A 22,561-nucleotide genomic window follows, 5' to 3' on the forward strand; every position below is an offset into this window, starting at 1 on the left:
CACAAAGTCTTTTTCCCGCGCGTGTCAAAAAGTCTTTGTTCTGCCTGCGTGTCACAAAGTCTTTGTTCTGCCTGCGTGTCACAAAGTCTTTGTTCTGCCTGCGTGTCACAAAGTCTTTGTTCTGCCTGCGTGTCACAAAGTCTTTTTCCCGCACTCGTGTCACAAAGTCTTTTTCCCGCGCGCGTGTCACAAAGTCTTTTTCCCGCGCGCGTGTCACAAAGTCTTTGTTCTGCCTGCGTGTCACAAAGTCTTTGTTCTGCCTGCGTGTCACAAAGTCTTTGTTCTGCCTGCGTGTCACAAAGTCTTTTTCCCGCGCGCGTGTCACAAAGTCTTTCTTCTGCCTGCATGTCACAAAGTCTTTGTTCTGCCTGCGTGTCACAAAGTCTTTTACCCGCGCGCGTGTCACAAAGTCTTTCTTCTGCCTGCATGTCACAAAGTCTTTCTTCTGCCTGCGTGTCACAAAGTCTTTGTTCTGCCTGCGTGTCACAAAGTCTTTTTCCCGCGCGCGTGTCACAAAGTCTTTGTTCTGCCTGCGTGTCACAAAGTCTTTGTTCTGCCTGCGTGTCACAAAGTCTTTGTTCTGCCTGCGTGTCAAAAAGTCTTTTTCCCGCGCGCGTGTCACAAAGTCTTTGTTCTGCCTGCGTGTCAAAAAGTCTTTGTTCTGCCTGCGTGTCAAAAAGTCTTTGTTCTGCCTGCGTGTCACAAAGTCTTTGTTCTGCCTGCGTGTCACAAAGTCTTTTTCCCGCGCGCGTGTCACAAAGTCATTCTTCTGCCTGCGTGTCACAAAGACTTTGTTCTGCCTGCGTGTCACAAAGTGTTTTTCCCGCGCGCGTCACAAAGTCTTTGTTCTGCCTGCGTGTCACAAAGTCTTTCTTCTGCCTGCGTGTCACAAAGTCTTTGTTCTGCCTGCGTGTCACAAAGTCTTTGTTCTGCCTGCGTGTCACAAAGTCTTTGTTCTGCCTGCGTGTCACAAAGTCTTTGTTCTGCCTGCGTGTCACAAAGTCTTTGTTCTGCCTGCGTGTCACAAAGTCTTTTTCCCGCACTCGTGTCACAAAGTCTTTTTCCCACGCGCGTGTCACAAAGTCTTTGTTCTGCCTGCGTGTCACAAAGTCTTTGTTCTGCCTGCGTGTCACAAAGTCTTTGTTCTGCCTGCGTGTCACAAAGTCTTTTTCCCGCGCGCGTGTCACAAAGTCTTTGTTCTGCCTGCGTGTCACAGTCTTTTTCCCGCGCGCGTGTCAAAAAGTCTTTCTTCTGCCTGCATGTCACAAAGTCTTTGTTCTGCCTGCGTGTCACAAAGTCTTTTTCCCGCACTCGTGTCACAAAGTCTTTTTCCCGCGCGCGTGTCACAAAGTCTTTGTTCTGCCTGCGTGTCACAAAGTCTTTGTTCTGCCTGCGTGTCACAAAGTCTTTTTCCCGCGCGCGTGTCACAAAGTCTTTGTTCTGCCTTGCGTGTCACAAAGTCTTTGTTCTGCCTGTGTGTCACAAAGTCTTTTTCCCGCGCGCGTGTCACAAAGTCTTTCTTCTGCCTGCATGTCACAAAGTCTTTGTTCTGCCTGCGTGTCATAAAGTGTTTTTCCCACGCGCGTGTCACAAAGTCTTTGTTCTGCCTTGCGTGTCACAAAGTCTTTGTTCTGCCTGTGTGTCACAAAGTCTTTTTCCCGCGCGCGTGTCACAAAGTCTTTCTTCTGCCTGCATGTCACAAAGTCTTTGTTCTGCCTGCGTGTCATAAAGTGTTTTTCCCACGCGCGTGTCACAAAGTCTTTGTTTTGCCTGCATGTCACAAAGTCTTTCTTCTGCCTGCGTGTCACAAAGTCTTTGTTCTGCCTGCGTGTCACAAAGTCTTTTTCCCGCGCGCGTGTCACAAAGTCTTTTTCCCACGCGCGTGTCACAAAGTCTTTGTTCTGCCTGCGTGTCACAAAGTCTTTGTTCTGCCTGCGTGTCACAAAGTCTTTTTCCCGCACTCGTGTCACAAAGTCTTTTTCCCGCGCGCGTGTCACAAAGTCTTTGTTCTGCCTGCGTGTCACAAAGTCTTTGTTCTGCCTGCGTGTCACAAAGTCTTTGTTCTGCCTGCGTGTCACAAAGTCTTTGTTCTGCCTGCGTGTCACAAAGTCTTTTTCCCGCGCGCGTGTCACAAAGTCTTTCTTCTGCCTGCATGTCACAAAGTCTTTGTTCTGCCTGCGTGTCACAAAGTCTTTTACCCGCGCGCGTGTCACAAAGTCTTTCTTCTGCCTGCATGTCACAAAGTCTTTCTTCTGCCTGCGTGTCACAAAGTCTTTGTTCTGCCTGCGTGTCACAAAGTCTTTTTCCCGCGCGCGTGTCACAAAGTCTTTGTTCTGCCTGCGTGTCACAAAGTCTTTGTTCTGCCTGCGTGTCACAAAGTCTTTGTTCTGCCTGCGTGTCAAAAAGTCTTTGTTCTGCCTGCGTGTCACAAAGTCTTTGTTCTGCCTGCGTGTCACAAAGTCTTTGTTCTGCCTGCGTGTCACAAAGTCTTTGTTCTGCCTGCGTGTCAAAAAGTCTTTGTTCTGCCTGCGTGTCAAAAAGTCTTTGTTCTGCCTGCGTGTCACAAAGTCTTTTTCCCGCGCGCGTGTCACAAAGTCATTCTTCTGCCTGCGTGTCACAAAGTCTTTGTTCTGCCTGCGTGTCACAAAGTGTTTTTCCCGCGCGCGTCACAAAGTCTTTGTTCTGCCTGCGTGTCACAAAGTCTTTCTTCTGCCTGCGTGTCACAAAGTCTTTGTTCTGCCTGCGTGTCACAAAGTCTTTGTTCTGCCTGCGTGTCACAAAGTCTTTGTTCTGCCTGCGTGTCACAAAGTCTTTGTTCTGCCTGCGTGTCACAAAGTCTTTGTTCTGCCTGCGTGTCACAAAGTCTTTTTCCCGCACTCGTGTCACAAAGTCTTTTTCCCACGCGCGTGTCACAAAGTCTTTGTTCTGCCTGCGTGTCACAAAGTCTTTGTTCTGCCTGCGTGTCACAAAGTCTTTGTTCTGCCTGCGTGTCACAAAGTCTTTTTCCCGCGCGCGTGTCACAAAGTCTTTGTTCTGCCTGCGTGTCACAGTCTTTTTCCCGCGCGCGTGTCACAAAGTCTTTCTTCTGCCTGCATGTCACAAAGTCTTTGTTCTGCCTGCGTGTCACAAAGTCTTTTTCCCGCACTCGTGTCACAAAGTCTTTTTCCCGCGCGCGTGTCACAAAGTCTTTGTTCTGCCTGCGTGTCACAAAGTCTTTGTTCTGCCTGCGTGTCACAAAGTCTTTGTTCTGCCTGTGTGTCACAAAGTCTTTTTCCCGCGCGCGTGTCACAAAGTCTTTCTTCTGCCTGCATGTCACAAAGTCTTTGTTCTGCCTGCGTGTCATAAAGTGTTTTTCCCACGCGCGTGTCACAAAGTCTTTGTTTTGCCTGCATGTCACAAAGTCTTTCTTCTGCCTGCGTGTCACAAAGTCTTTGTTCTGCCTGCGTGTCACAAAGTCTTTTTCCCGCGCGCGTGTCACAAAGTCTTTGTTCTTCCTGCGTGTCACAAAGTCTTTGTTCTGCCTGCGTGTCACAAAGTCTTTGTTCTGCCTGCGTGTCAAAAAGTCTTTGTTCTTCCTGCGTGTCACAAAGTCTTTGTTCTGCCTGCGTGTCACAAAGTCTTTGTTCTGCCTGCGTGTCACAAAGTCTTTGTTCTGCCTGCGTGTCACAAAGTCTTTGTTCTGCCTGCGTGTCACAAAGTCTTTTTCCCAAGCGCGTGTCACAAAGTCTTTGTTCTGCCTTGCGTGTCACAAAGTCTTTGTTCTGCCTGTGTGTCACAAAGTCTTTTTCCCGCGCGCGTGTCACAAAGTCTTTGTTCTGCCTGCATGTCACAAAGTCTTTGTTCTGCCTGCGTGTCATAAAGTGTTTTTCCCACGCGCGTGTCACAAAGTCTTTGTTTTGCCTGCATGTCACAAAGTCTTTCTTCTGCCTGCGTGTCACAAAGTCTTTGTTCTGCCTGCCTGTCACAAAGTCTTTTTCCCGCGCGCGTGTCACAAAGTCTTTGTTCTTCCTGCGTGTCACAAAGTCTTTGTTCTGCCTGCGTGTCACAAAGTCTTTGTTCTGCCTGCGTGTCAAAAAGTCTTTGTTCTGCCTGCGTGTCACAAAGTCTTTGTTCTGCCTGCGTGTCACAAAGTCTTTGTTCTGCCTGCGTGTCACAAAGTCTTTGTTCTGCCTGCGTGTCAAAAAGTCTTTGTTCTGCCCGCGTGTCACAAAGTCTTTGTTCTGCCTGCGTGTCACAAAGCCTTTGTTCTGCCTGCGTGTCACAAAGTCTTTGTTCTGCCTGCGTGTCACAAAGTCTTTTTCCCGCGCACGTGTCACAAAGTCTTTCTTCTGCCTGCATGTCACAAAGTCTTTGTTCTGCCTGCGTGTCATAAAGTGTTTTTCCCGCGCGCGTGTCACAAAGTCTTTCTTCTGCCTGCATGTCACAAAGTCTTTGTTCTGCCTGCGTGTCATAAAGTGTTTTTCCCGCGCGCGTGTCACAAAGTCTTTGTTCTGCCTGCGTGTCACAAAGTCTTTGTTCTGCCTGCGTGTCACAAAGTCTTTGTTCTGCCTGCGTGTCATAAAGTGTTTTTCCCGCGCGCGTGTCACAAAGTCTTTCTTCTGCCTGCATGTCACAAAGTCTTTCTTCTGCCTGCGTGTCACAAAGTCTTTGTTCTGCCTGCGTGTCACAAAGTCTTTTTCCCACGCGCGTGTCACAAAGTCTTTGTTCTGCCTGCGTGTCACAAAGTCTTTCTTCTGCCTGCATGTCACAAAGTCTTTCTTCTGCCTGCGTGTCACAAAGTCTTTGTTCTGCCTGCGTGTCACAAAGTCTTTCTTCTGCCTGCATGTCACAAAGTCTTTCTTCTGCCTGCGTGTCACAAAGTCTTTTTCCCACGCGCGTGTCACAAAGTCTTTGTTCTGCCTGCGTGTCACAAAGTCTTTTTCCCACGCGCGTGTCACAAAGTCTTTGTTCTGCCTGCGTGTCACAAAGTCTTTTTCCCACGCGCGTGTCACAAAGTCTTTGTTCTGCCTGCGTGTCACAAAGTCTTTTTCCCACGCGCGTGTCACAAAGTCTTTGTTCTGCCTGCGTGTCACAAACTCTTTGTTCTGCCAGCGAGTCACAAAGTCTTTGTCCTGCCTGCGTGTCACAAAGTCTTTTTCCCGCGCGCGTGTCACAAAGTCTTTGTTCTGCCGCGTGTCACAAAGTCTTTGTTCTGCCTGCGTGTCACAAACTCTTTGTTCTGCCAGCGAGTCACAAAGTCTTTGTCCTGCCTGCGTGTCACAAAGTCTTTTTCCCGCGCCCGTCTCACAAAGTCTTTGTTCTGCCTGCGTGTCACAAAGTCTTTCTTCTGCCTGCGTGTCACAAAGTCTTTGTTCTGCCTGCGTGTCACAAAGTCTTTTTCCCGCGCGTGTCACAAAGTCTTTGTTCTGCCTGCGTGTCACAAACTCTTTGTTCTGCCAGCGAGTCACAAAGTCTTTCTCCTGCCTGCGTGTCACAAAGTCTTTTTCCCGCGTGCGTGTCAAAAAGTCTTTTTGTTCTGCCTGCGTGTCACAAAGTCTTTTTCCCGCGCGCGTGTCACAAAGTCTTTGTTCTGCCTGCGTGTCATAAAGTGTTTTTCCCGCGCGCGTGTCACAAAGTCTTTCTTCTGCCTGCATGTCACAAAGTCTTTCTTCTGCCTGCATGTCACAAAGTCTTTCTTCTGCCTGCGTGTCACAAAGTCTTTGTTCTGCCAGCGAGTCACAAAGTCTTTGTCCTGCCTGCGAGTCACAAAGTCTTTTTCCCGCGCGCGTCTCACAAAGTCTTTTTCCCGCACTCGTGTCACAAAGTCTTTCTTCTGCCTGCGTGTCACAAAGTCTTTGTTCTGCCTGCGTGTCACAAAGTCTTTTTCCCGCGCGTGTCACAAAGTCTTTTTCTTTTTTTTTTTTTTTTTGTGTCCCGTTTGGATCTTTAGCCATCAGAATTGTTGTCTTAAGGCCAAGAAAGATGCCAAGCGGATTTATTTTACCAAGTGGATCATCATGGTCTTGCCATATTGGTCCATTTGATTGACCTTTATTATAATTATGTATTTATTTTATTTTCGATTGCTACAAACGGGACAGACGTGACTGGGGGATAGGACAGGGAGAAAGAATGAAAGAAAGAGAGGGAGAGAAAGAAAACCAAAGGGGAGAAGAGACGGTGAGAAGGGGGGGAAGAAAGGAAAAAACAAACAAACAAACAAACAAAACGCCTGGATCACCTGTATGGAGAAAAAAAACAGAAGAGAAAGCAAACAACAAAGAGCAACATAATAAAAACAGCACCATCACAATAAACTAGCTAGCAGTAGATAACAGTAGATACTAAATAATAAACGATATTGTGCAGCACGCAAGATAGACAGCGCACAATGTGCTTTGAGGCAGCAGCCAAGAAAGGTGTAGTCCGCGTCTGTGAACACCCGTGTGTACACCTGTGTGCATACCTGTGTGGATCAGCATGCTTGTATTCCAAAGGTTTCTCCATGTAACGATCTGCTAGGGAGTGTGGGGAGCCATAGCCCCGTCCACCAGGGTATGAGGCAGGTATGGAGGAGATCCAGGCCCCAGATATCCAGAGGCCCCAGAGTACAAGGACCCGAGGAGGACCACCAAAGGGGGGGGGGGACCGTGCCACCCTCCTGGGAAGAGCTGAGTAGAGCCCCAAACGAGAGGTCACCCCGCAGCTACGGAGCAGAGGCCAGAGGGGGTTGCAGTGGCGTGCCCGCGGCCTCCGCCGGCAGCCAGCTGTGCCAGAGAGGACCGAGCTTCAGGCCCAGAGGCCAGAGGCCTGAGGGCATCCCACCCCCCGGAAGGAGCCCAGCCGGGCCACAGGCGCCCGGCCCCGCCAATCGGCCACCAGGAGTGAGCCGGTACATGCATGAGCGCCCAAAGTCTTTTTTCTGCCTGCGTGTCACAAAGTCTTTGTTCTGCCTGCGTGTCACCAAGTCTTTTTCCCGCGCGCGTGTCACAAAGTCTTTGTTCTGCCTGCGTGTCACAAAGTCTTTTTCCCGCGCGCGTGTCACAAAGTCTTTGTTCTGCCTGCGTGTCACAAAGTCTTTTTCCAGCGCGCGTGTCAAAGTCTTTTTCCCACGCGCGTGTCACAAAGTCTTTGTTCTGCCTGCTTGTCACAAAGTCTTTTTCCCGCGCGCGTGTCACAAAGTCTTTTTCCCACGCGCGTGTCACAAAGTCTTTGTTCTGCCTGCGTGTCACAAAGTCTTTGTTCTGCCTGCGTGTCACAAAGTCTTTGTTCTGCCTGCGTGTCACAAAGTCTTTGTTCTACCTGCGTGTCACAAAGTCTTTTTCCAGCGCGCGTGTCACAAAGTCTTTGTTCTGCCTGTGTGTCACAAAGTCTTTTTCCCGCGCGCGTCTCACAAAGTCTTTTTCCCAAGCGCGTGTCACAAAGTCTTTGTTCTGCCTGCGTGTCACAAAGTCTTTGTTCTGCCTGCGTGTCACAAAGTCTTTGTTCTGCCTGCGTGTCACAAAGTCTTTTTACGGCGCGCGTGTCACAAAGTCTTTTTCCCAAGCGCGTGTCACAAAGTCTTTGTTCTGCCTGCGTGTCACAAAGTCTTTTTCCCGCGCGCGTGTCACAAAGTCTTTTTCCCACGCGCGTGTCACAAAGTCTTTGTTCTGCCTGCGTGTCACAAAGTCTTTGTTCTGCCTGCGTGTCACAAAGTCTTTGTTCTGCCTGCGTGTCACAAAGTCTTTTTCCCGCGCGCGTGTCACAAAGTCTTTTTCCCGCGCGCGTGTCACAAAGTCTTTGTTCTGCCTGCGTGTCACAAAGTCTTTTTCCCAAGCGCGTGTCACAAAGTCTTTGTTCTGCCTGCGTGTCACAAAGTCTTTTTCCCGCGCGCGTGTCACAAAGTCTTTTTCCCACGCGCGTGTCACAAAGTCTTTGTTCTGCCTGCGTGTCACAAAGTCTTTGTTCTGCCTGCGTGTCACAAAGTCTTTGTTCTGCCTGCGTGTCACAAAGTCTTTTTCCAGCGCGCGTGTCACAAAGTCTTTGTTCTGCCTGCGTGTCACAAAGTCTTTGTTCTTCCTGCGTGTCACAAAGTCTTTGTTCTGCCTGCGTGTCACAAAGTCTTTTTCCCGCGCGCGTGTCAAAAAGTCTTTCTTCTGCCTGCGTGTCACAAAGTCTTTGTTCTGCCTGCGTGTCACAAAGTCTTTTTCCCGCGCGCGTGTCACAAAGTCATTCTTCTGCCTGCGTGTCACAAAGTCTTTTTTCTGCCTGCGTGTCACAAAGTGTTTTTCCCGCGCGCGTCACAAAGTCTTTGTTCTGCCTGCGTGTCACAAAGTCTTTGTTCTGCCTGCGTGTCACAAAGTCTTTGTTCTGCCTGCGTGTCACAAAGTCTTTTTCCCGCACTCGTGTCACAAAGTCTTTTTCCCGCGCGCGTGTCACAAAGTCTTTGTTCTGCCTGCGTGTCACAAAGTCTTTTTCCCGCGCGCGTGTCACAAAGTCTTTCTTCTGCCTGCGTGTCACAAAGTCTTTGTTCTGCCTGCGTGTCACAAAGTCTTTTTCCCGCGCGCGTGTCACAAAGTCTTTGTTCTGCCTGCGTGTCACAAAGTCTTTGTTCTACCTGCGTGTCACAAAGTCTTTGTTCTGCCTGCGTGTCAAAAAGTCTTTGTTCTGCCTGCGTGTCACAAAGTCTTTGTTCTGCCTGCGTGTCACAAAGTCTTTGTTCTGCCTGCGTGTCACAAAGTCTTTGTTCTGCCTGCGTGTCAAAAAGTCTTTGTTCTGCCTGCGTGTCACAAAGTCTTTGTTCTGCCTGCGTGTCACAAAGTCTTTTTCCCGCGCGCGTGTCACAAAGTCATTCTTCTGCCTGCGTGTCACAAAGTCTTTGTTCTGCCTGCGTGTCACAAAGTGTTTTTCCCGCGCGCGTCACAAAGTCTTTGTTCTGCCTGCGTGTCACAAAGTCTTTCTTCTGCCTGCGTGTCACAAAGTCTTTGTTCTGCCTGCGTGTCACAAAGTCTTTGTTCTGCCTGCGTGTCACAAAGTCTTTTTCCCGCACTCGTGTCACAAAGTCTTTTTCCCACGCGCGTGTCACAAAGTCTTTGTTCTGCCTGCGTGTCACAAAGTCTTTGTTCTGCCTGCGTGTCACAAAGTCTTTGTTCTGCCTGCGTGTCACAAAGTCTTTGTTCTTCCTGCGTGTCACAAAGTCTTTGTTCTGCCTGCGTGTCACAAAGTCTTTTTCCCGCGCGCGTGTCAAAAAGTCTTTGTTCTGCCTGCGTGTCACAAAGTCTTTGTTCTGCCTGCGTGTCACAAAGTCTTTTTCCCGCGCGCGTGTCACAAAGTCATTCTTCTGCCTGCGTGTCACAAAGTCTTTTTTCTGCCTGCGTGTCACAAAGTGTTTTTCCCGCGCGCGTCACAAAGTCTTTGTTCTGCCTGCGTGTCACAAAGTCTTTGTTCTGCCTGCGTGTCACAAAGTCTTTGTTCTGCCTGCGTGTCACAAAGTCTTTGTTCTGCCTGCGTGTCACAAAGTCTTTTTCCCGCGCGCGTGTCACAAAGTCTTTGTTCTGCCTGCGTGTCACAAAGTCTTTTTCCCGCGCGCGTGTCACAAAGTCTTTCTTCTGCCTGCATGTCACAAAGTCTTTCTTCTGCCTGCGTGTCACAAAGTCTTTGTTCTGCCTGCGTGTCACAAAGTCTTTGTTCTGCCTGCGTGTCACAAAGTCTTTGTTCTGCCTGCGTGTCACAAAGTCTTTGTTCTGCCTGCGTGTCAAAAAGTCTTTGTTCTGCCTGCGTGTCACAAAGTCTTTGTTCTGCCTGCGTGTCACAAAGTCTTTGTTCTGCCTGCGTGTCAAAAAGTCTTTGTTCTGCCTGCGTGTCACAAAGTCTTTGTTCTGCCTGCGTGTCACAAAGTCTTTTTCCCGCGCGCGTGTCACAAAGTCATTCTTCTGCCTGCGTGTCACAAAGTCTTTGTTCTGCCTGCGTGTCACAAAGTGTTTTTCCCGCGCGCGTCACAAAGTCTTTGTTCTGCCTGCGTGTCACAAAGTCTTTCTTCTGCCTGCGTGTCACAAAGTCTTTGTTCTGCCTGCGTGTCACAAAGTCTTTGTTCTGCCTGCGTGTCACAAAGTCTTTTTCCCGCACTCGTGTCACAAAGTCTTTTTCCCACGCGCGTGTCACAAAGTCTTTGTTCTGCCTGCGTGTCACAAAGTCTTTGTTCTGCCTGCGTGTCACAAAGTCTTTGTTCTGCCTGCGTGTCACAAAGTCTTTTTCCCGCGCGCGTGTCACAAAGTCTTTGTTCTGCCTGCGTGTCACAGTCTTTTTCCCGCGTGCGTGTCACAAAGTCTTTCTTCTGCCTGCATGTCAAAAAGTCTTTGTTCTGCCTGCGTGTCACAAAGTCTTTTTCCCGCACTCGTGTCACAAAGTCTTTTTCCCGCGCGCGTGTCACAAAGTCTTTGTTCTGCCTGCGTGTCACAAAGTCTTTTTCCCGCGCGCGTGTCACAAAGTCTTTGTTCTGCCTGCGTGTCACAGTCTTTTTCCCAAGCGCGTGTCACAAAGTCTTTGTTCTGCCTGCGTGTCACAAAGTCTTTGTTCTGCCTTGCGTGTCACAAAGTCTTTGTTCTGCCTGCGTGTCACAAAGTCTTTTTCCCGCGCGCGTGTCACAAAGTCTTTGTTCTGCCTGCATGTCACAAAGTCTTTCTTCTGCCTGCGTGTCACAAAGTCTTTGTTCTGCCTGCGTGTCACAAAGTCTTTTTCCCGCGCGCGTGTCACAAAGTCTTTGTTCTGCCTGCGTGTCACAAAGTCTTTGTTCTGCCTGCGTGTCAAAAAGTCTTTGTTCTGCCTGCGTGTCACAAAGTCTTTGTTCTGCCTGCGTGTCACAAAGTCTTTGTTCTGCCTGCGTGTCACAAAGTCTTTTTCCCGCGCGTGTCACAAAGTCTTTGTTCTGCCTGCGTGTCACAAAGTCTTTTTCCCACGCGCGTCTCACAAAGTCTTTGTTCTGCCTGCGTGTCACAAACTCTTTGTTCTGCCAGCGTGTCACAAAGTCTTTCTCCTGCCTGCGTGTCACAAAGTCTTTTTCCCGCGCGCGTGTCAAAAAGTCTTTTTGTTCTGCCTGCGTGTCACAAAGTCTTTTTCCCGCGCGCGTGTCACAAAGTCTTTCTTCTGCCTGCATGTCACAAAGTCTTTGTTCTGCCTGCGTGTCATAAAGTGTTTTTCCCACGCGCGTGTCACAAAGTCTTTGTTCTGCCTGCATGTCACAAAGTCTTTCTTCTGCCTGCGTGTCACAAAGTCTTTGTTCTGCCTGCGTGTCACAAAGTCTTTTTCCCGCGCGCGTGTCACAAAGTCTTTGTTCTGCCTGCGTGTCACAAAGTCTTTGTTCTGCCTGCGTGTCACAAAGTCTTTGTTCTGCCTGCGTGTCAAAAAGTCTTTGTTCTGCCTGCGTGTCACAAAGTCTTTGTTCTGCCTGCGTGTCACAAAGTCTTTGTTCTGCCTGCGTGTCACAAAGTCTTTGTTCTGCCTGCGTGTCACAAAGCCTTTGTTCTGCCTGCGTGTCACAAAGTCTTTGTTCTGCCTGCGTGTCACAAAGTCTTTGTTCTGCCTGCGTGTCACAAAGTCTTTTTCCCGCGCACGTGTCACAAAGTCTTTCTTCTGCCTGCATGTCACAAAGTCTTTGTTCTGCCTGCGTGTCATAAAGTGTTTTTCCCGCGCGCGTGTCACAAAGTCTTTGTTCTGCCTGCGTGTCACAAAGTCTTTCTTCTGCCTGCATGTCACAAAGTCTTTGTTCTGCCTGCGTGTCACAAAGTCTTTCTTCTGCCTGCATGTCACAAAGTCTTTGTTCTGCCTGCGTGTCACAAAGTCTTTGTTCTGCCTGCGTGTCACAAAGTCTTTGTTCTGCCTGCGTGTCATAAAGTGTTTTTCCCGCGCGCGTGTCACAAAGTCTTTCTTCTGCCTGCATGTCACAAAGTCTTTGTTCTGCCTGCGTGTCACAAAGTCTTTGTTCTGCCTGCGTGTCACAAAGTCTTTTTCCCACGTGCGTGTCACAAAGTCTTTGTTCTGCCTGCGTGTCATAAAGTGTTTTTCCCGCGCGCGTGTCACAAAGTCTTTCTTCTGCCTGCATGTCACAAAGTCTTTGTTCTGCCTGCGTGTCACAAAGTCTTTCTTCTGCCTGCATGTCACAAAGTCTTTGTTCTGCCTGCGTGTCACAAAGTCTTTGTTCTGCCTGCGTGTCACAAAGTCTTTGTTCTGCCTGCGTGTCATAAAGTGTTTTTCCCGCGCGCGTGTCACAAAGTCTTTCTTCTGCCTGCATGTCACAAAGTCTTTCTTCTGCCTGCGTGTCACAAAGTCTTTGTTCTGCCTGCGTGTCACAAAGTCTTTTTCCCACGCGCGTGTCACAAAGTCTTTGTTCTGCCTGCGTGTCACAAACTCTGTTCTGCCAGCGAGTCACAAAGTCTTTGTCCTGCCTGCGTGTCACAAAGTCTTTTTCCCGCGCCCGTCTCACAAAGTCTTTGTTCTGCCTGCGTGTCACAAAGTCTTTCTTCTGCCTGCGTGTCACAAAGTGTTTGTTCTGCCTGCGTGTCACAAAGTCTTTTTCCCGCGCGTGTCACAAAGTCTTTGTTCTGCCTGCGTGTCACAAAGTCTTTTTCCCACGCGCGTCTCACAAAGTCTTTGTTCTGCCTGCGTGTCACAAACTCTTTGTTCTGCCAGCGAGTCACAAAGTCTTTCTCCTGCCTGCGTGTCACAAAGTCTTTTTCCCGCGCGCGTGTCAAAAAGTCTTTTTGTTCTGCCTGCGTGTCACAAAGTCTTTGTTCTGCCTGCGTGTCATAAAGTGTTTTTCCCGCGCGCGTGTCACAAAGTCTTTCTTCTGCCTGCATGTCACAAAGTCTTTCTTCTGCCTGCGTGTCACAAAGTCTTTGTTCTGCCAGCGAGTCACAAAGTCTTTGTCCTGCCTGCGAGTCACAAAGTCTTTTTCCCGCGCGCGTCTCACAAAGTCTTTTTCCCGCACTCGTGTCACAAAGTCTTTCTTGTGCCTGCGTGTCACAAAGTCTTTGTTCTGCCTGCGTGTCACAAAGTCTTTTTCCCGCGCGTGTCACAAAGTCTTTTTCTTTTTTTTTTTTTTTTTGTGTCCCGTTTGGATCTTTAGCCATCAGAATTGTTGTCTTAAGGCCAAGAAAGATGCCAAGCGGATTTATTTTACCAAGTGGATCATCATGGTCTTGCCATATTGGTCCATTTGATTGACCTTTATTATAATTATGTATTTATTTTATTTTCGATTGCTACAAACGGGACAGACGTGACTGGGGGATAGGACAGGGAGAAAGAATGAAAGAAAGAGAGGGAGAGAAAGAAAACCAAAGGGGAGAAGAGACGGTGAGAAGGGGGGGAAGAAAGGAAAAAACAAACAAACAAACAAACAAAACGCCTGGATCACCTGTATGGAGAAAAAAAACAGAAGAGAAAGCAAACAACAAAGAGCAACATAATAAAAACAGCACCATCACAATAAACTAGCTAGCAGTAGATAACAGTAGATACTAAATAATAAACGATATTGTGCAGCACGCTTTGAGGCAGCAGCCAAGAAAGGTGTAGTCCGCGTCTGTGAACACCCGTGTGTACACCTGTGTGCATACCTGTGTGGATCAGCATGCTTGTATTCCAAAGGTTTCTCCATGTAACGATCTGCTAGGGAGTGTGGGGAGCCATAGCCCCGTCCACCAGGGTATGAGGCAGGTATGGAGGAGATCCAGGCCCCAGATATCCAGAGGCCCCAGAGTACAAGGACCCGAGGAGGACCACCAAAGGGGGGGGGGACCGTGCCACCCTCCTGGGAAGAGCTGAGTAGAGCCCCAAACGAGAGGTCACCCCGCAGCTACGGAGCAGAGGCCAGAGGGGGTTGCAGTGGCGTGCCCGCGGCCTCCGCCGGCAGCCAGCTGTGCCAGAGAGGACCGAGCTTCAGGCCCAGAGGCCAGAGGCCTGAGGGCATCCCACCCCCCGGAAGGAGCCCAGCCGGGCCACAGGCGCCCGGCCCCGCCAATCGGCCACCAGGAGTGAGCCGGTACATGCATGAGCGCCCAAAGTCTTTTTTCTGCCTGCGTGTCAAAAAGTCTTTGTTCTGCCTGCGTGTCACCAAGTCTTTTTCCCGCGCGCGTGTCACAAAGTCTTTGTTCTGCCTGCGTGTCACAAAGTCTTTTTCCCGCGCGCGTGTCACAAAGTCTTTTTTCCCACGCGCGTGTCACAAAGTCTTTGTTCTGCCTGCGTGTCACAAAGTCTTTGTTCTGCCTGCGTGTCACAAAGTCTTTGTTCTGCCTGCGTGTCACAAAGTTTTTTCCAGCGCGCGTGTCACAAAGTCTTTTTCCCACGCGCGTGTCACAAAGTCTTTGTTCTGCCTGCTTGTCACAAAGTCTTTTTCCCGCGCGCGTGTCACAAAGTCTTTGTTCTGCCTGCTTGTCACAAAGTCTTTTTCCCACGCGCGTTTCACAAAGTCTTTGTTCTGCCCGCGTGTCACAAAGTCTTTGTTCTGCCCGCGTGTCACAAAGTCTTTGTTCTGCCTGCGTGTCACAAAGTCTTTGTTCTACCTGCGTGTCACAAAGTCTTTTTCCAGCGCGCGTGTCACAAAGTCTTTGTTCTGCCTGCGTGTCACAAAGTCTTTTTCCAGCGCGCGTGTCACAAAGTCTTTGTTCTGCCTGCGTGTCACAAAGTCTTTGTTCTGCCTGCGTGTCACAAAGTCTTTTTCCAGCGCGCGTGTCACAAAGTCTTTGTTCTGCCTGCGTGTCACAAAGTCTTTGTTCTGCCTGCGTGTCACAAAGTCTTTTTCCCGCGCGCGTGTCACAAAGTCTTTTTCCCACGCGCGTGTCACAAAGTCTTTGTTCTGCCTGCGTGTCACAAAGTCTTTGTTCTGCCTGCGTGTCACAAAGTCTTTGTTCTGCCTGCGTGTCACAAAGTCTTTGTTCTACCTGCGTGTCACAAAGTCTTTTTCCAGCGCGCGTGTCACAAAGTCTTTGTTCTGCCTGCGTGTCACAAAGTCTTTGTTCTGCCTGCGTGTCACAAAGTCTTTTTCCAGCGCGCGTGTCACAAAGTCTTTGTTCTGCCTGCGTGTCACAAAGTCTTTGTTCTGCCTGCGTGTCACAAAGTCTTTTTCCCGCGCGCGTGTCACAAAGTCTTTTTCCCACGCGCGTGTCACAAAGTCTTTGTTCTGCCTGCGTGTCACAAAGTCTTTGTTCTGCCTGCGTGTCACAAAGTCTTTGTTCTGCCTGCGTGTCACAAAGTCTTTGTTCTGCCTGCGTGTCACAAAGTCTTTGTTCTGTCTGCGTGTCACAAAGTCTTTGTTCTGCCTGCGTGTCACAAAGTCTTTTTCCCGCGCGCGTCTCACAAAGTCTTTTTCCCGCACTTGTGTCACAAAGTCTTTGTTCGTCCTGCGTGTCACAAGGTCTTTGTTCTTCCTGCGTGTCACAAAGTCTTTGTTCTGCCTGCGTGTCACAAAGTCTTTTTCCCGCGCGCGTCTCACAAAGTCTTTTTCCCGCACTTGTGTCACAAAGTCTTTGTTCGTCCTGCGTGTCACAAGGTCTTTGTTCTTCCTGCGTGTCACAAAGTCTTTGTTCTGCCTGCGTGTCACAAAGTCTTTTTCCCGCGCGCGTCTCACAAAGTCTTTTTCCCGCACTTGTGTCACAAAGTCTTTGTTTGTCCTGCGTGTCACAAGGTCTTTGTTCTTCCTGCGTGTCACAAAGTCTTTGTTCTGCCTGCGTGTCACAAAGTCTTTTTCCCGCGCGCGTCTCACAAAGTCTTTTTCCCGCACTTGTGTCACAAAGTCTTTGTTTGTCCTGCGTGTCACAAGGTCTTTGTTCTTCCTGCGTGTCACAAAGTCTTTGTTCTGCCTGCGTGTCACAAAGTCTTTTTCCCGCGCGCGTCTCACAAAGTCTTTTTCCCGCACTTGTGTCACAAAGTCTTTGTTCGTCCTGCGTGTCACAAGGTCTTTGTTCTTCCTGCGTGTCACAAAGTCTTTGTTCTGCCTGCGTGTCACAAAGTCTTTTTCCCGCGCGCGTCTCACAAAGTCTTTTTCCCGCACTTGTGTCACAAAGTCTTTGTTTGTCCTGCGTGTCACAAGGTCTTTGTTCTTCCTGCGTGTCACAAAGTCTTTGTTCTGCCTGCGTGTCACAAAGTCTTTTTCCCGCGCGCGTCTCACAAAGTCTTTTTCCCGCACTTGTGTCACAAAGTCTTTGTTCTTCCTGCGTGTCACAAAGTCTTTGTTCTTCCTGCGTGTCACAAAGTCTTTGTTCTGCCTGCGTGTCACAAAGTCTTTTTCCCACGCGCGTGTCACAAAGTCTTTGTTCTGCCTGCGTGTCACAAAGTCTTTGTTCTGCCTGCGTATCACAAAGTCTTTTTCCCGCGCGCGTGTCACAAAGTCTTTGTTCTGCCTGCGTGTCACAAAGTCTTTTTCCCACGCGCGTGTCACAAAGTCTTTTTCCCAAGCGCGTGTCACAAAGTCTTTTTCCCAAGCGCGTGTCACAAAGTCTTTGTTCTGCCTGCGTGTCACAAAGTCTTTTTCCCAAGCGCGTGTCACAAAGTCTTTGTTCTGCCTGCGTGTCACAAAGTCTTTTTCCCGCACTCGTGTCACAAAGTCTTTTTCCCACAGAGACACGAATCTGGCATTGATATTTGACATCACAACAGAGAGACGAATCTGGCATTAATATTTGACATCACAACAGAGAGACGAATCTGGCATTGATATTTGACATCACAACAGAGAGACGAATCTGGCATTGATATTTGACATCACAACAGAGAGACGAATCTGGCATTGATATTTGACATCACAACAGAGAGAAGAATCTGGCATTGATATTTGACATCACAACAGAGAATTGAATCTGGCATTGATATTTGACATCACAACAGAGAGAAGAATCTGGCATTGATATTTGACATCACAACAGAGAGAAGAATCTGGCATTGATATTTGACATCACAACAGAGACACGAATCTGGCATTGATATTTGACATCACAACAGAGAGACGAATCTGGCATTAATATTTGACATCACAACAGAGAATTGAATCTGGCATTGATATTTGACATCACAACAGAGAATTGAATCTGGCATTGATATTTGACATCACAACAGAGAATTGAATCTGGCATTGATATTTGACATCACAACAGAGATACGGATCTGGCATTAATATTTGACATCACAACAGAGAATTGAATCTGGCATTGATATTTGACATCACAACAGAGAATTGAATCTGGCGTTGATATTTGACATCACAACAGAGAGAAGAATCTGGCGTTGATATTTGACATCACAACAGAGAATTGAATCTGGCGTTGATATTTGACATCACAACAGAGAGACCAATCTGGCATTGATATTTGACATCACAACAGAGACACGAATCTGGCATTGATATTTGACATCACAACAGAGAGACGAATCTGGCATTGATATTTGACATCACAACAGAGAATTGAATCTGGCATTGATATTTGACATCACAACAGAGAATTGAATCTGGCATTGATATTTGACATCACAACAGAGAATTGAATCTGGCGTTGATATTTGACATCACAACAGAGAGACCAATCTGGCATTGATATTTGACATCACAACAGAGACACGAATCTGGCATTGATATTTGACATCACAACAGAGAGACGAATCTGGCATTGATATTTGACATCACAACAGAGAGACCAATCTGGCATTGATATTTGACATCACAACAGAGAAGTGAATCTGGCATTGATATCTGACATCACAACAGAGAAGCGAATCTGGCATTGATATTTGACATCACAGCAGAGAGACTGGATGTCATGTCAGAAAGATGACTGTGATGTCAGAACCCTCTAAATCTTGTAATTTACAGATGGTAAATGGCCTGTATTTGTATAGCGCTTTACTAGTCCCTAAGGACCCCAAAGCACTTTACACATCCAGTCATCCACCCATTCACACACTGGTGATGGCAAGCTACATTGTGGCCACAGCCACCCTGGGGCGCCCTGACAGAGATATTTAATTCCAAATGATTTGACTGCATCATTGCGTCTTTGAGTTATGACCCAAACTCTCTATCAACTTTGTGAATAAATTCACGTCCCCCTGTGACCTCATAATTACACCACAGTTCAGATGGCATGAATGGGTCATGAGGTCACACCAACAGTGACAACATCAGCAGTGACATCACTAAAGTTGCCAGGTGAGTCCATAAATAGAACCCGTGACGTGGAGCAGGTACCGCCGTTTTGGACAATGCCACGACGCAGGTATAGACGCAAACATGCGAGGCCCTCTCGCCCCGCCCGCAGACACAGGAGACCCCACAAGGCCTCAGGTGTCCGCAGACGTGGGAGAAGATACCGTCGCAGACACTAGACAATCTCAATAAACATGTAGGATGAACATCAAAACTGTGGTCCAATCAAGTTTTTTTTAGATAACATATGTTGTTGTTGTTTTGTGTGTGTTTGTTATCAATGTTATGGAAAAAAGTTAAGCTTAGTAAGCCATCAAGCACTGACTACTCGTAGAAGAGCACCAATAGGAGACAGAACTAATTAGAAGGTGTTATTATTCAGTCTGTACATCGAATAGAAGGCACTAACCACAAGGTGATCTTCAATTCATCTCTGTGTGAATGTGAACGGGGCGATAAGACCCCCACCAAGTGCATGTCCTTAGACTGTGGGAGGAAGCTGGAGAGAACATGCAGACTCCACACAAAGACCCCGGCCTGATGAGGCTAGGGTCCTGAGTTCGATACCCTAAACTGAACGCAGGACAGAGGAAGGGATGGGTGATGTTCATGTGTGCCCAGGTGCATGATGTGGCTCTTTGTCTGTGACTGGTTGGCTGTCCCAGCCCTGGCCCTTCATGTATTTCAGTAATGTCTTTTTCTCCCGTCTCCTCCTCTCGTTTACATGCTTTGCCCTTGTGACCCATTCCTTCTGTCACGTGTGTTTTCCCCCCCAGCCATCATGTTCTGCTGGATCATTCTGGCCCACTTTGGTGGCGCTGTGACTTGGTGTTCGCTCGCTCTGCGGTAGAGTATCACTTCCTGTTCCTGCTCAAACACAGTGGTGTTTCTGAGTAGCTTATTTGCTTAGCAATTTAATTAACAACTTTTAAATACATTCTTCTTTCATAGTATAATCTTCACGTGCTTCATCCGAAGCACACTTTCTGTGTACTCACTACCTAATTTATAGCCAAAGTATTCACTCACTGTCTCTGTACTGTTTCGCTAGCTTAGCTTAGCTCGTAGCTGACTCGTTAGCACCATGGCTACTTCACCTGTCCCTCCTGCACTTTCTTGCTCATTGTGTCAGATGTTTAGTTACTCCTCGGCCTCCTTTAGCAGTAATGATATCTGTAACAAATGTAGCATATTTGCAGCTCTGGAAGCCAGGATTACTGAATTGGAGACTCGGCTTCGCACCCTTCATTCACCCGTAGCTAGCCAGGCCCCTGTAGCTGGTGCAGCCGAAGATAGCGTAGGCCCCGCTAGCTGTTCCCCGGCAGACCCCAAGCAGCTGGGGAAAGAGGGCGGCTGGGTCACGGTGAGGAGGAAGCATAGTCCTAAACAGAAGCCCCAGGTACACCACCAACCCGTTCATGTGTCTAACCGTTTTTCCCCACTCGGTGACACACCCGCCGGGGGTCAAACTCTGGTAATTGGTGATTCTGTTCTCAGACATGTGAAGCTAGAGACACTGGCAACCATAGTCAATTGTCTTCCAGGGGCCAGAGCAGGCGACATTGAAGGAAATTTAAAACTGCTGGCTAAGGGTAAACGTAAATTCAGTAAAATCATAATTCACGTTGGCAGTAATGACTCCCGGTTACGCCAATCGGAGGTCACTAAAATCAATATTGAATCGATGTGCAACTTTGCTAAAACAATGTCGGACTCTGTAGTTTTCTCTGGTCCCCTCCCCAATCAGACCAGGAGTGACATGTTTAGCCGCATGTTCTCCTTAAATTGCTGGCTGTCTGAGTGGTGTCCCAGAAACGATGTGGGCTTCATAGATAATTGGCAAACCTTCTGGAGGAAACCTGGTCTTGTTAGGAGAGACGGCATCCATCCCACTTTGGATGGAGCAGCTCTCATTTCTAGAAATATGGACAAATTTATTAAACCCCCCAAAATATGACTATCCAGAGTTGGGACCAGGAAGCAGAGTTGCAGTCTTACACGCCTCTCTGCAGCTTCTCTCCTCCTGCTACCCCCCCAAAAACCCATCTCCATAGAGACTGTGTCAGCTTCCAAAAAGACAAAAAACAAACTAAAAACCAGCAACAAACAACTTAAACATAAACAATCAAAAAGAAAGAACAATACAGTATCCACATCTGAACCAAAGAGTAAAACAGTGAAATGTGGATTATTAAATATTACGTCTCTCTCCTCCAAGTCTCTGTTAGTACATGACTTAATAATTGATCAACAAATTGATTTACTCTGCCTTACAGAAACCTGGTTGCAGCAGGATGATTATGTTAGTTTAAATGAATCAACACCCCCGAGTCATTCTAACTACCAGAAACCTCGAAGCACAGGCCGAGGGGGCGGTGTGGCAGCAATTTTTCACACCAGCCTATTAATTAATGAAAGACCAAGACAGACTTTTAATTCATTTGAAAGCCTGATGCTTAACATTGTCCACCCCAGCTGTGAAACTCAGAAACCAGTCTTACTTGTTATCATCTATCGTCCACCTGGGCCTTACACAGAGTTTCTGTCTGATTTCTCAGACTTTATATCTAATTTAGTTCTGAGCTCAAATAAAATAATTATTGTGGGTGATTTTAACATCCATGTAGATGCTAAAAATGACAGCCTCAACATGGCATTTAGTCTGTTATTAGACTCAATTGGCTTCTCTCAAAATGTAAAAGAACCCACCCACCACTTTAATCACACTCTAGATCTTGTTTTAACATATGGCATAGAAACTGAACATTTAACAGTGTTTCCTGAAAACCCTCTCCTGTCTGATCATTTCCTGATAACATTTACATTTACAATAATTGATTACACAGCGGTGGAGAGTAGATTTTATCAAAGTAGATGTCTTTCTGAAAGCGCTGTAACTAAGTTTAAGAATATAATCCACCCACTGTTATCATCTTCAATGCCCTGTACCAACACAGAGCAGAGCAGCTATCTGAACGCTACCCCAACAGAGGTTGATTATCTTGTTAATAATTTCACCTCCTCAGTACGTACGACTCTGGATACTGTAGCTCCAGTGAAAACTAAGGTCTCTAATCAGAAGTACCTGACTCCGTGGTATAATTCTCAAACACGTACCCTAAAGCAGATGACTCGTAATCTGGAGAGGAAATGGCGTGTCACAAATTTAGAGGATCATCATTTAGCCTGGAGAAATAGTTTGCTGCTTTATAAGAAAGCCCTCCGCAAAGCCAGAACATCTTACTATTCATCACTGATTGAAGAAAATAAGAACAACCCCAGGTTTCTCTTCAGCACTGTAGCCAGGCTGACAAAGAGTCAGAGCTCTGTTGAGCCAACCATCCCTTTAACGTTAACTAGTAATGACTTCATGAACTTCTTCACAAATAAAATTTTTATCATTAGAGAAAAAATTACCAGTAATCATCCCACAGATGTAATATTATCTACAGCTACTCTTAGTACCATTGATGTTAAGTTAGACTCTTTTTCTCCAATTGATCTTTCTGAGTTAACTTCAGTAATTACTTCCTCCAAACCATCAACGTGTCTTTTATACCCCATTCCTACAAAACTGCTCAAAGAAGTCCTGCCATTGATTAATTCTTCGATCTTAAATATGATCAACCTATCTCTAATGGTCGGCTATGTACCACAGGCCTTCAAGCTGGCTGTGGTTAAACCTTTACTCAAAAAGCCATCTCTAGACCCAGCAGTCTTAGCTAATTATAGGCCAATCTCTAACCTTCCTTTCATATCAAACATCCTTGAAAGAGTAGTTGTCAAACAGCTAACAGATCATCTGCAGAGGAATGGTTTATTTGAAGAGTTTCAGTCAGGTTTCAGAGCTCATCACAGCACAGAAACAGCTTTAGTGAAGGTTACAAATGATCTTCTTATGGCCTCTGACAGTGGACTCATCTCTGTGCTTGTCCTGCTAGACCTCAGTGCAGCGTTCGATACTGTCGACCATAATATCCTATTAGAGCGATTAGAACATGCTGTAGGTATTACAGGTACTGCACTGCAGTGGTTTGTATCATATCTATCTAATAGACTCCAATTTGTGCATGTAAATGGAGAGTCCTCTTCACACACTGAGGTTAATTATGGAGTTCCACAGGGTTCAGTGCTAGGACCAATTCTGTTTACATTATACATGCTTCCCTTAGGCAGCATCATTAGAAGACATAGCATACATTTTCACTGCTATGCAGATGACACCCAGCTCTATCTGTCCATGAAGCCAGATGACACACACCAATTAGTTAAACTGCAGGAATGTCTTAAAGACATAAAGACCTGGATGGCCGCTAACTTTCTGCTTCTTAATTCAGATAAAACTGAGGTTATTGTACTCGGCCCTGAAAATCTTAGAAATATGGTATCTAACCAGATTCATACTCTGGATGG

This window comes from Perissodus microlepis, chromosome 13 (assembly GCF_051167445.1).
Source record: "Perissodus microlepis isolate ML-2025 ecotype Zambia chromosome 13, ASM5116744v1, whole genome shotgun sequence".
Lineage (NCBI taxonomy): Eukaryota > Metazoa > Chordata > Actinopteri > Cichliformes > Cichlidae > Perissodus > Perissodus microlepis.